Here is a 13,679-nt window from a genome sequence, read left to right as displayed (position 1 = left end):
ATATATATATATATATATATATATATATATATATATATATATATATATATATATATATATATATGGGACAATCATAAGGAAATTTACAACATTTGAAGAAATAATGATCCAGGACCTTCTAAAACATGAAATTTTGTTGTGCAGCATTGTTGATGCTAAGCAAAGATTTAAGTTTAAATGGGGAAAAGATCTAGGTTATGAAATCTTTGAAGGGGTTTGGAAATTTGTACTTACCTGGGTGTCATTCTTTTCAGTATGTCTTGCATTCCCATTCAGGATTCTTTTTAGAGAAACACTTTTGGTTTCAAAAGTGTGACCCTGAGACACTGCTTTTGACATTTTTCTTCAGTTCATGATTAGGGCCAGTTCTTGTCCTGAATTGCAAGTCACCCTTTCTAGAGTTTCTTGATGGCCACATCACTCTCATGGCTAACTGAATAGCATTTCTCTGTAAATAAAGGCAGCCTTTGTTTATTGGGAAGAGAAGTTGGGATGGCGGAAAAATAAGATTAAGAAAATTATATTTACAACAACAGAAAAAGGATCATACCATTTAACTTGATTAGAACAGTTATAAAATCATTTTGAGGAATTTACAAGTCCCTAGATGGGCTAATACAGACAGTAAGCTCTTTTTAAAGAGTACAGCTGGAAAACTAATTTTCTCCTCAAACGTCAGCATAGTGACCCCTGCTGTCAACATCTCTGTTTATTATTAAAGGCTCAGGAGCGAAGCTAGTAAAATTAATGGGACTACTTGCCTTAAAGAGGCAAATTTGTCAGGACCCCAACTCAAGGAACAACTCTGGTTAACAGTTCATCAGTTTATTCCAGGTATCAAAGGCAGTACACCAAATCCTTGCTAACGTCTTAGCCCAGTGCCTCTCTATTTAACCGCTCGCCCCAACTATTATAATTCAAGTGCAAGCGCTGGTAAAGCAAAAGCAGCTTTTGGTGGTACCCACTCCCCCCAAGTCTTGGAGTCCCGATGGTTATCTGTACTTTGTTAGTGGCTGACCCTGGTGGGTAGAAAGTGCTTCAATAATAAGTTCCTCAGATAAGATGGCAGAAGCAAGATGAGCTAACCAGGAATGTATTCATGCCAAATAATACAGTTACAACTAAATCATGGGAAGAGGGATATGGAGACATTCTTGACAAAATTCAGCAAATATATATACAAGGACTAGCAGCCATTTCACTCCAAAAACTATCCTTTACAAATGTGACTGTCAGATGTTCTCTGATTTCCGAATATTCACCAAGTCTTTCACAGGTAAACAGGTAAGCAAGAAACATACTGGGTAGGATCAAAAGCTGGAAGCTAGGCTACAACTTGCAGGCAGGCCCTAGAAAACTGCAGCTTAACAGGAAGCTACTCTCTAGGTGTAAGCTGGTCGAAAGGAAATGTTGAACTAGCAAAAGTTGGGACTCATCTGCAGGATTATATAACTGAACTGAGAGTCCCTCCCTTTCTGTAGCTAGGTCTCCAGTCCAACAAAGAGGTATAGAGTTGCCTTGAGCTGAGAGCATGCCTGGCCCTTGCTTTGACTGTGGCCCTCTGCCTTCTCTGCTCTCAGGGTTCTGGGGGAGGCTCTGGAGGTGTAGGAGGTGAACAGGTCCACTCTGAGGTTTCCTCATTTTCTGGTCTTAAAATGGCTTGAACAGGAACCTGTTGTTGGAGATGAGGCATGGGGTCTTCCCCAGGAGCTTCTGGAGTACAAACAGCCTTGGACATAGTAGAAACCATGGGAAGATCCTCTTCTGAGGAAGCTTCTGAGGGCCTATGGCTCAGTGGTAGAACATCTGTTTGGCATGCAGAGGGTCCCAGGTTCAATGCTTGGCATCTCCAGTTAAAATAATCAATAGGTGATTGAAGTGAAAGACCTCAACCTGAGACCCAGGAGAGCCACTGCTGGTCTGAATTGACAATACTAATCTTGATGAACAGATGGTCTGATTCAGTATAGGATAGCTTCTATGAGTCTTCACCTCATGTGAAGGCAGATCTAGGGCAAGCCTTGCCACCAACACTCCGCAGTATTTAGTATTTAACAGTACTGACATTGATAGTGGAGGGGATGGTATTTCCACTGAGGATGGTCTTCTCATTGAAGAATCCTGGTGAACACCTGAAGTCATGTCTCCTCAGATGATAGCTTGAAAATGACTGGTATATCATATCAGTTCTAATAGTTGACATGAAATAATATTTGATAATATTTTAGAGTTGATATGTAAATGTATTTTTGAAAATTCTATCATTATTTGGTGAATGGTAGTAATATTCAATAATAACAGTATTTGGTTGTTTATGAAGTTTCATATTTGAAGTCTAATGAACTGAAAACTATCAAAGAATGCCAAGATCCCAAAGGACTAGAATTCTGGGTTTTTTACACACTTTGAAAGGGCAACTCTGAATTCTAAAAAAATTCCTCAATATTGTAATTTTTTAATTGTGACAATCTGATAAGATCCCAAAGATTTTGCAAATCTCACCAGGTTGTCAGTCAGATCCCTGATAAAAGAAAGCTTAAGTCTAAAATAGCACAGAAAGATTGGGCAGGGGGAGAAGAGAAAGAGAGAGAGAGAATGTATAGATTTATTTTTTAACAACAGCAAATCAAATATTTATGCCACTCTTTCCCATACTATGGGACTGTTGCCAAGATGAGGCACTCAGCCAATTAAAATAAAAAGGCCACACTTCCCTGCTCCTCCATGCCAGGACTTCTAAGTCTTACTGATGGAGATGTCCTCCTGACTGGCCCACCAGCTTCCTGTCGATGCTGGAACAAGACTGCCACAGGCTACTTCACAGTCCTCCTCCAGTCTTGTTGAGGCACTTTCCCCATCTCATCAGGCATATTCAGCCTATGTTATCTGTGCTCTTTCTTCTGGCTTCTCTCTAATGGTGAACCCTTCTTGCCTTCCTTCAGCCTCTCACTCACCTACCTCTTAATAGGTCTCAGCTGGTAACTTTCTTCCTGAAAATCCAACTGCTTCTCTCACAACCTCTCTCAAATGCCACTTCTGTACTTTCTCCCAAAGGTTCCATCCAATCAGCTTCTGACACTTGGTCAAGCCTTGTTCTTATTGGCCCTAGAATCCAGACTTTAGGAGCCACCTCAAAGCATTCATTTTAAATGAAAACTTATTCTGAGTGTGAAAGTTCCTCTTTAGTGACCTTTAACCTCTCTTTAGCAAGTCACTTGCTGCACCAACTGAAAATACACTGTAACAATTTGAAATCCTCCTAATGTGCTGTTACAGAACCTCACTACATAAACAAATAGTAATAATAAAATATATTCTAAAATGATTTCAAAAAGAATTTGTCTTTCTTTGTGAAGAGCTCATTTTTCCACATGAGTATCTACTTATTCCAGCAGTAAAAAGAAGTTGTTATAAAGGCTTCTAGTTCCCTGTTTAGAGGTTAAACCTCATCACTTCTGCTCATAATTTGAATTTATATACACTACTAGCACTTCCCTTGGAGGTTCTGGAGGGCAGATATACTAGAGTATCATACTCTAATAGAACATGCAGATGCTTATATGATAACATTTAAACGATTGAACATATGATTATGGAGTGCCATGTATTCAACAAGTTGAGGGATAATTTAATCACAATTTACTTAAAAATAAGGAACTGCTAAATGTGCAAGCCCGTGTCATGGCTATAGATACAAATGATCATGTCACTCTCTTAGTGGCAAAATTCATAGACACAGTAATCAAATATAAGAGAAATAATACTGAGTAAGAGCTTTTAAAACAATTTTTGGTTCTAACTTCTGCTTAAGGTGATAGTCATATGAGCAGTACTAGATAGATAGATACACTACTAGCAGAGTGCCCAAAAGGACTTAAGTGGAGCATCTCATTTCCCCTTCCCCACTATTTCCTCTTTCCCTTCCCTAACCCGCCCCCCATAGCCTCTTCCCGTTCCTTGATTCCTTCTCTCCTTCCCGCCCATGAGCCAACCTACCCTTTTTGCCTCCCTGTGTTCAGTTCTCCCTCCTTCTCTTCCTCTGGTAGCCTCTACCTGTGAAATTTAGTGGCCCGGTTGTGCTGTACTGGCAGCTGTGCCAGGCCCTGTTGCATGCTGGGGAACCTGCAAGGATTTGTGGGGGGCACCTAATTTCGTCTTGTATCTCCTTCCACACACTATTCCATCTTTCCCTCCTACTGACCCTGTATCTTTAGCTTTCTCTCCTCCACACCCAACCACCCAGCTACATGTTATCCACCACACATCTTAGCTATATTAGTTATTTCCTTCATTTGTATGCCTTCTCCACAATGGAATCCAACATAGGAGTGTGTAGCAATAAATAAAGAAAACAGTATTGCCAGATCTGGATATACTGGAACAACAACAACAAAAATCAGTATTCCTGGTTTCCCAGGTCCCAAATACTCATATGGTATTAGGACCTGGGTTTTTATTCAGGTTTCTAATATTTTTCTGCTCCATTATTCCCTATGGATAATCTTTCTTTGGAGCTCAGCTGGGGGTGTTTTAAAAGATATTGGCACCAAAATTACAGGGGAACAGCTGGTGCCTCTCCTTTAAGTCTCCAGATTTCAAATCAATTGGACCAAAGGGTCCAATTCTATGGTCCCTGAACTAGGTGTCCCCAGTCTGTGGAAAATGTAAAACATAAGAATCTCCCCAAAGGAAGGCTATGGCAAGCTATTGCTAAGCCCAACCAATGTAAAACCTGAGAATGTGAAACTATGGCTGGGTCCAGACTGGCACTTTTTGACACAGGGATGACTTGCAGATGGATAAAAAAAATCAAATACAAACGTGCACATCTGCCTCCTGTCCTGTTCCTGTACTCACCCCATCCTTAGGTGCCTGTGCTGCAGCTCAAAAAGCTACCACTTCCGAAGTGGGTAGCTAATTTTGCACTGCACAGCATCTGCCTTCCCAGGTGTCTGAATGTCAGAAAGTGCATACAGGAAGCAAGTTTACATGATTCTCCTCCTCTCCATCTTATTCTCACACCAACCATGTGAAGTAAGTGAGGCTGGGAATATGTAACTGGCCCAAGGCTACCGCTTGAAATTCCACAGTAGAGGAATTATTCAGATTTAGGTCTCCCAGCTCCTAGTCTGAAACTCTAACCATTATACTATACTAGTTTTCCTAAGGTCACTGCTGTTAAACAGAGCAGCCAGACCAGGTGAGTCACCCAGGATGGGTGGTATCAAGTCACCCAGTGATTGCTGCTGGGCCTATATCTAATCAGTTCTCCCTCCGTGGTTCAAACAGCCCTGGAAAAGGCCTTTTACTAACAGAAACAAAGGAAAGAAGGCTATCAATATCGTGATTGTCTAACAACAATCCCTGAAGGCATTTGTTTCTTACAGCTACAGATGCTGCTTTTATAATTGTGAGGATGGGGGGCGGGAACCATGATTTTTGTTCCTTTAAAAATATTTCCACTTTTTCTGCAAACCTGGGATGGTTTTCAGATTTGTAGAAAGATCTGTCTTGCCTATTCATGGCTCTAGTCCCTGGATTTTAGTATTCACAGGTGGGACCATGTTAAAAATTAGATGTATTAATTCATCATTACATGTTTGATTCTATCTATATATTTTATCAGATTATTACTGGAGAAAATGCCACATTCTGAATGGTCTGGAAGTCCCTTATAAGAGTTACAGTTTTGGAGACATCATGAATTTTATAGGATATTTAAATAGCTTCCCAATAGATATGTTTAAACTGTATCTCTCTGTTCAACAAAACTTGAGGGAAACACCAAAAAAGGTGGTGCTATTTTCCTCCAATATTTAAACTACTGCTCAACCATTTTTTATTCTGATAATTCTGATATTTGGGCAGTATGAGCAAAGAGATCTTTCATGTGAAGTATTATAGTGATAAATCATCTTGATTTTGTATACATTCGAATGGTCATTATTTTTCTAGAGAACACCTATTGACTAAATAATACAGACACTTGGATGGCATCAAAATATTAAATATTGGCATTAAAACCAAAAAGTTTTAAATAATTGTCCTTTTCTTCCACCAGATGGTGCTAAAAACCTTTGACTGAACAGAGCAAGGCTTCCTGAAGAACTGCTGGGGAATGAAATACACTGCTTAAACAAACACTTAGGAACTGAGAAATAAACTTAAGATGAACTACTGAGAGTGGGTGAAGTATGATGAGTAGAAGACTCCCTCATTACCTGTTTGGTAGCTTTAGGCAAGCTATATTTTGTCAGCCCCTCCACCTACAGTGTGGGTACAGGAATATTGGTTTACTGGTCTACCTTACAAGGTTATAATAAGAATTACAAAATAATGCATGTTAAATAGTTTGAACAATCAGGAATACAATATACATACTGGTTTGCAGCCACTGGAATGTTTCTGCTGACAGAACTGTCTGCAAAGTACCTAGAGCTGCCACCCTCCAAGTAGGGCCTGAAGTTCTCCCAGAATTATGACTAATCTCCAAACTACAGAGATTAGTTCCTCTGGCGAAAATGGCAGCTTCAGAAGATGGGCTCAATGGCTTTACATCACCCCCACTGAGCTTCCTTCTCTCTTCAAACCCTACCTTTCCCAGGCTCTGCCTCTAAATCTACAGGAGTTTCCCATTCCAGAGTAGACAGCCCTAGGAGTGCAATCCCCCCTCCAGTGAAGTCCAAGACGCTCCACTAAACAGCACTGAGAGGAGGGGGTATATCTTGGGCTGCAGCAGGAAGAGGAAGTCTTGCTGCATGGATGGAAACTATCTCATCTGGAGGAACACTAAGATGGATCCAAGCTACAAAGCTTTGAAATTAGGTGAAACAAGTGACAAAATTATTGATCTCAGTCTGTGAAAGGCAAATGACAAGCACAGCTGTGATTTAGATATTGGCTATGTTGGAAAAAGAGAGGAGATTTACCTTTCACACAGAAATGTGCTCCTCATGTTCTTATTAGCATTCTTGTACAGCTTTCTTTAAAAAGTTTTCAATGGCTTATGACAGGGAGTCCCCATGGCACCTATGGGCACTATGGTGCCTGTCAACACCTTTCCTGGCATCTGACAAGTGTTCTTAGAAAGTGGGTGGGGCTCCTACCTCTGACTGTCCATTGGAGAAACTAATTGGCTGTGTAGCTTTCAGTGACATTTTGGTACCAGCTACCACTACGGTGTTGGGTTGGGGTTTTTTTATCACTCTTCTTTTCTGGTGTTTGTTTTTAATTACTCTTCTTGTCCCTTGCACTTAGGCTTCCTCTGTGTTTGCATGTGGCTTGTGACAGAATTCCAAAGGTGCCCAAAGGTTTGAAACAGTTGACTCTGACCACAAACATTTCAAATGTGAGAGCAGAATCTACTTTGTGGCAGCAGCAGCCTGTTTTTTTTTAAACAAACAAACTCTGGTTCATCTCATTTCTAAATAATAGTGTGGGGTAGGGACACAGGCTGCAAAGCACTGATGCCTCCTCCTCACCTCTCATGAACTGCCTCCTCCACAGCCAAGTGCTCAGCATTGATTCTCACTAAATTTTTAAAGCAATGCCTGCCACTGTTTTTTTCCCCTCCAGCAAACTCCTTGGACTACTTGTAAAGGGGGGGGCACTAATAATGACCCCACAGTAAATTCAGTTGGAAGAATCTCCTATTTCAAAAGGCACACCCAGTGTGAAACCAACCAATCAGGAAAAACCAACCCCAGAACACTACCCAGGTTTTCTCATTGGTTTGCAGAATATATACACCTCAATTCTTAATAGAAATTGTAAAGAGAAAAAGATGTAGAATGCAGGCACAGCATTCAAAGTAGACCCCAACTGACTTGACTTCAGTGAAAATCAGAAGTAAGTTGTGTATGCAGAATGGACCTAGCCTAAATAATTCCCAAAAATAACTCCACCACCTTTAAACTACTGGAGAACTATTTTGGGCATATGCTTCCTCCTGTCCACTTTTTGTTCTCATCTTCTTGAGTGCTTTTTCCCTCTTCAATCATTCCAGTTTTCTTTTTACCAATTCTTTTATGCTTTTCTTTTAATTCAATTGAGACTGATGCAAGCTATATTATCTCAGCAAAACCTTTTCTTTGTGCATCTTGACCTGGATTTTCATTAAGCCTTAGTTACTGTTGAGTGTTCTCTTACTTTCCTTGCTTTCTTGGGTAGTTTTTGTCATGTCAATTATATGTTTGAAATTCCTCTTTTAGGGTTTCAATACCTATCCCTGTCCCTGGGTTGGATTCCACACACCTGTTCCACTAATGACTTTGCTTCCTTCAGCACAAGAGGCTTTCTGCAGAAATGAGGCTCTTCCGCTGACAGAAATGTCTCCAGCCTCAGAGGAAAACTTCTTGAACTGGGGAAAAATGCCATAATTAGTAGAATGGATCCCTTTCGTTGTTAGAGATTGGAGCTAGGTCCTCTTCCTTTTATTACCTTTTACATTATATCTCTTGGTTCCTCCGCTCCTTTAGATTTCAATAATTTGACATGAACACATAAAGCTGCCTTATACTTACTGAATCAGATCATTGCTCCATCAAGGGCAGTGTAGTGTAGACTGGCAGCTGCTCTCAGGTGTCTCAGACAGAGATCTTTCACATTACCTACTGCCTGGTCTTTTTAAATTGGAGATACAGGGGACTGAACATGGGATGTTCTGCATGCCAAGCAGATGCTCTACCACTGAGCCACAGCCCCTCCCCATGTATGGCCAATCATCCTCTTTTTTTCTGGTACCTTTTTCTGTGCTCACTTTCAGTTAATAGGATGAATGCTTATTGTCCCAGGTACCTCTCTCCAGATAAGGACATGAGACACACAGTATGGAGGTCAGGAGCCTGGGAGTGCTCCTGGAGTCCTCGCTGACGATGGAGGCCCAGGTGGCAGCCACTGCCAAGTCTGCCTTTTTTCACCTGCGGTGGGTATGGCAGTTGGCCCCTTTCCTGGAGCACCATGACTTAGCAATGGTGATCCACGCTACAGTCACCTTGAGGATAGGCTACTGTAATGCCCTCTACATGGCGCTACCTTTGACTCTGACTCAGAGACTGCAGCTAGTGCAGAATCTGCAGTACGGTTGTTAATGGGGATCCCTCGATGGGAGCACATTCAACCAGTGCTGAAAGAGCTGCACTGGCTGCCCATAGTGTACCAAATCCACTTCAAAGTGTTGGTATTGACCTTTAAAGCCCTATATGGCCAAGGACCTGTCTATCTAAGGGACCGCCTTTCCCCATATATACCCCAGAGAGCACTGTGTTCAGGAAGTCAGCATCGGTTATCCATCCCTGGACCAAGGGAGGCCAGATTATGCTCTACACGGGCAAGGGTCTTCTCTGTGGAAGCCCCTAATCTATGGAACACACTTCCAGAGGCCACGAGAGCCCTGCGGGATCTCTCCCAATTCCACAGGGCTTATAAAGCTGACCTTTTCCGGCAGGCCTACAGTAACTGATCTGTGAGAACCTGCCACCATTATGTCACTGAATATTACCATCTATCTATAAGGCACCTAATAGAGTAAGACAAAGAATCAAGAACCAATATGAAGACACCTAATAAAGTAAGATGATAAAGCATTAAGAACCAAAATGAAGCTGGACCACCTATGTAAGAAATTTTATAGCACCATTTTTTAGCTCTAACTTATAAATTGTTTTATATGTGTTTTAATTTTGTAATCATAATGTATTGTACTGCTGTATTATGACTGTGAGCCGCCCAGAGTCCGTATATGGTGTGGGCAGCATACAAATTTAAAGTAAGTAAATAAATAAAAATTTAAGTAGTTTATTCAAATTCTGATTTATGCAAAAAACTATCAAAATATGCTGACATATTTTAAGAGGTGGACTGCACTCTTTGTCTGGGGCAGTGATGCTCTGTATTCTTGGTGCTTGCAGGGGGCAACAGTGGGAGGGCTTCTAGTGTCCTGGCCCCACTGGTGGACCTCTTGATGGCACCTGTGTTGTTGGGTTTTTTTCTTTTTTTGCCACTGCGTGACACAGAGTGTCAGACTGGATAGGCCATTGGCCTAATCCAACATGGCTTCTCTTATGCTCTTATGAAAATCCACTCTGTCAACAAATTGGCACTCCATGCTAAGGCAATGACAATCCAACACAACCAATGTCTTCTGAGTACTTGTGGCTGACTAACCCACACCATTACCAAACAGAACTGATGGGGAGGATCATACAGCAGTGGTTATAATCATATTCAGCTAGACTCAACAGATTTCAACATGGTGGATCAGACCACTGGTGCATCTTATCCAGCATCTTGGTCTCACAGCTGCCAACCAGATGCCCTGGAAGTCCACAGCGGGGATACAGAGGCGAAAGCTTCCCTATGTTCGAACAATGGGCATTCCAAGTTAGTCTGCATCTACATTTGGGGAGTCTATGTTGCTGTCATATCTAGTAAGACAAATTCATGAAAGTTGGGTTCTGTCATTAACTTCTCTTATAAACCTTCCTATGCGTATAACCATAACTACATCCTATATAAGGGCATAATCATTCTAGCCATTGCAATAGCCACTTTCAAATAGCTCCATCAGGTACTACTTACTCAAAGTTTTGTATATTCTTTACTACTATTTCCACAGTTGAAAAATACAAGGAATTTAAATTGGAATCCAAGATAGAGTTAACCATTTTTATACCCAGTGAAGTTGTTAAAATCAAGTTGTTCTGTGATGGATTGTGTTTTTTAGGTTCCATTGCCAACTAAAATATATAAAGACCTGTACTGAAATGTACAATGAAATGTAACACTTCCATAATATGCAATTCAAGCAGTTGATTGTGAAGAGTGATATCGATAGTAATATCTGCTGGCCTAGGTTTGTCTATTCTTCTCCTCACATGGGAATCCCACAACTCTTTAAAAATCTCAAAATATTTGTTTAGCCTTACAGTTGCAAGATGTGGGTGAGCCGTTATGCTCACAGGATTAAATGTGCTAATCTCTGAAGGCTGTATATTAGGTAAACCATTTTCAGTTAGATTGTGGTTTAGGGATCATAGAAACTGTGAAGCATGTTTTATTTGAATGTCTGTGGTATAAGGAGGCTACAGAGAAATGGATCAAGCCACTTATGCTTCAGGAAAATGAGGGTCCCCCAGACATTTTAGTTACTAAAATTTAAAATACATTTTTTAAAGCTAAATTCCTTGTTCAGGCCATGAAAGTTTGGGCAGCTTGTGACAAGACACCTCCTCTAACATATATAGTCTGCCCTTTCTGGCAGAAAGAAAGGAAAAGGAAAAGGAAAGGGAAATAAAGAAAGTTTTTGTTGTTGTTTTTTAGGTTCCACTGGCAGATAAAATATGTAAAGACCTGTCCTGTTCATATTTCAGTACTATATTCTCAATAGAAGAATAATTTTTTTTTGGGGGGGGGGGAATAGAAAATCCCACCAAGACAACACATGGTGTGTCAATCTGGTAATTTAATTTGGTATCATGTCTATGTCTGTAATTTGTGCTAGATGGTTCAAAGAATATATACAAGAACAAAACAGGGTGATTAAGTAAGCCATCCCTTCTGGTTCATCACCAGCAATGATAACTTTACATTAAACACTGTTGCCTATGAGTCTGCCCTCTCACTGAGATTCCTATACATGTCCCAAGTTCTTTTGGCTTTAAAATCTCATACACCTGGATAAAATATCCAGTTTGATATCATAACAGGGCCCCTGAGATTCGCAGGTATTCCCCTAGATGCTTTTGAGAGGGAGTAGCCCAACTGCCTGAATGTTCCATGGAACATATTAATCAAGGGCCTTGTGTTTAAGCCTCCACAACTCCCTAACACCCACAGTCACAAGAAAATAACTCAGATCCCAGAGCTCCCTTCACAACACAGCCCTCTCCAGCAATTCAGTCATAAACCCAGGAAAGAAAATCAAGCCACTGCTCAGCCTTTTTCAGGATAGCCTTAACTGGGCCACCACCCAAGTAATTCGCTCTTCATACTTACAGGATTCAGCTGCTCTTGTCAGCTCACTTTGCATGCCCATATCTTCCTGCTTCACCTGGGCACTTTTACAAAAATTCAGACCTACCAATAAGAAATCCAACAACTATCTCCACCCATGGTGAATAAGTAAAAAGAGTATCCTAAAGTGCCAGCCTTTGCTGGCTTTACTCCCAGACCTCTGCCACTGCTGAAATCATGGTAACTGGTAGTCACCTAAAGAAAAAGAAGAGGAGGAGGAGATTGGCTTTATACCCTGCCTTTTACTCACAGTGGCTTACAATCCCCTTTCCTTTCCTCTCCACAGCAGATACCCTGTGAGGTAGGTGGGACTGAGAGAACTCTTTTGAAAACTGCTCTTGAGGAAGCAGCTCTTTCAAGAACTGTGACTAACCCAAGATCACACTAGCAGCTGCATGTGGAGGAGTGGGGAATCAAACCCTGTTCTCCCAGGTTAGAGTTCACACATTCAACCACTACACCAAACCGCTACATCTGAACTGTGCTACTGTTGAAATTTCAGGAAACCCAGCCCACTAGTTGGCTCCATTCACCTCACCAACCTCACTGGACCCTGGACCTCACCTCACTGGACTCTTCAGGGTAGACAACACATGACTTTTGTTCTCCTTTTTGACCCTTTAGCTTTTCCTATAGCATCTCCAGTTAGTTACTGGTGCAGAACAACTCAATTAGGATTGTTAGAGTTTACAACGTTTATTTGGCTACTGTATACAACTGTCATACAGCAACATTGCCTCATTTTTCTTTCCCATAATATTTCATATTTCAGTACTATATCTCAATAGAGGAATAAAGGTTATTAAGTGTTTCTTTTAACATTCAGTTTCTTCTTTCTAACTGGGAATAATATGCTAGATTGGGACCCATATGTACTATAGTACTATAGATACTAGGTATTTGCCCCAGAACATGTGTATGGATTTACATATGTGGCTCTACACACGACAGGCCTAGCGTGGGAAATGATCTGGGTAACAACATGGCCGCTCAAACTAATGGATAAACAAACAAACAAACAAACAGAAGAGTCCAGTCTATGTCATGCTTTCATTTATTCACTTCATATAAAAATCTCTTAAGAATGCATCTGAACACAATATATAATACTATAACAACATACATTGTGTGAAACTTTGAAACAATAAAATAACCACCTGGAACATTGCAGTATTCAACAGACATACAAACCCATTGATCATGCACAACTGTGCTATTTTCATCAACTAGTTAGTCACAAATTGGACTGAAAGCTTGAAACATAGTTTTACAAACTGAGATTGGCACTGTATACATGCCTAACAAGCTTTGTTGGAAGAAGTTTCACAGCACAATTATAACATGGGTTCACATTTTGTCATAGAAATTCACATTGGGTTGTTCATAAACCAGAAAATGACACAATGTTTTGTGGCATAGACTAGGGTTTCTTTTTCAAAATTTCAGTAGTTTTGCCTCATCTAGACAGACCATTCTAAATTTTGTTCAATCACCACCAAGGATGATTTCCCAGATCATAATGAAAATGAAACCTCTATCAACCAATGCCACCCAAATGCCCTCTCTGGGTCCATATGTCTCTTTGACGCTATGTTCAGATTCTTCTATTTTATTCAATACAAAAGGTTACAAGAAAGGGCAACTCTTATCCAGAGTCTTCTACATAA

Source organism: Heteronotia binoei, chromosome 2 (genome assembly GCF_032191835.1).
Source record: "Heteronotia binoei isolate CCM8104 ecotype False Entrance Well chromosome 2, APGP_CSIRO_Hbin_v1, whole genome shotgun sequence".
NCBI classification, from domain to species: Eukaryota; Metazoa; Chordata; class Lepidosauria; order Squamata; family Gekkonidae; genus Heteronotia; species Heteronotia binoei.
The sequence above is the reverse complement of the archived record's forward strand: the minus strand, read 5'-3'. Positions refer to the sequence as shown.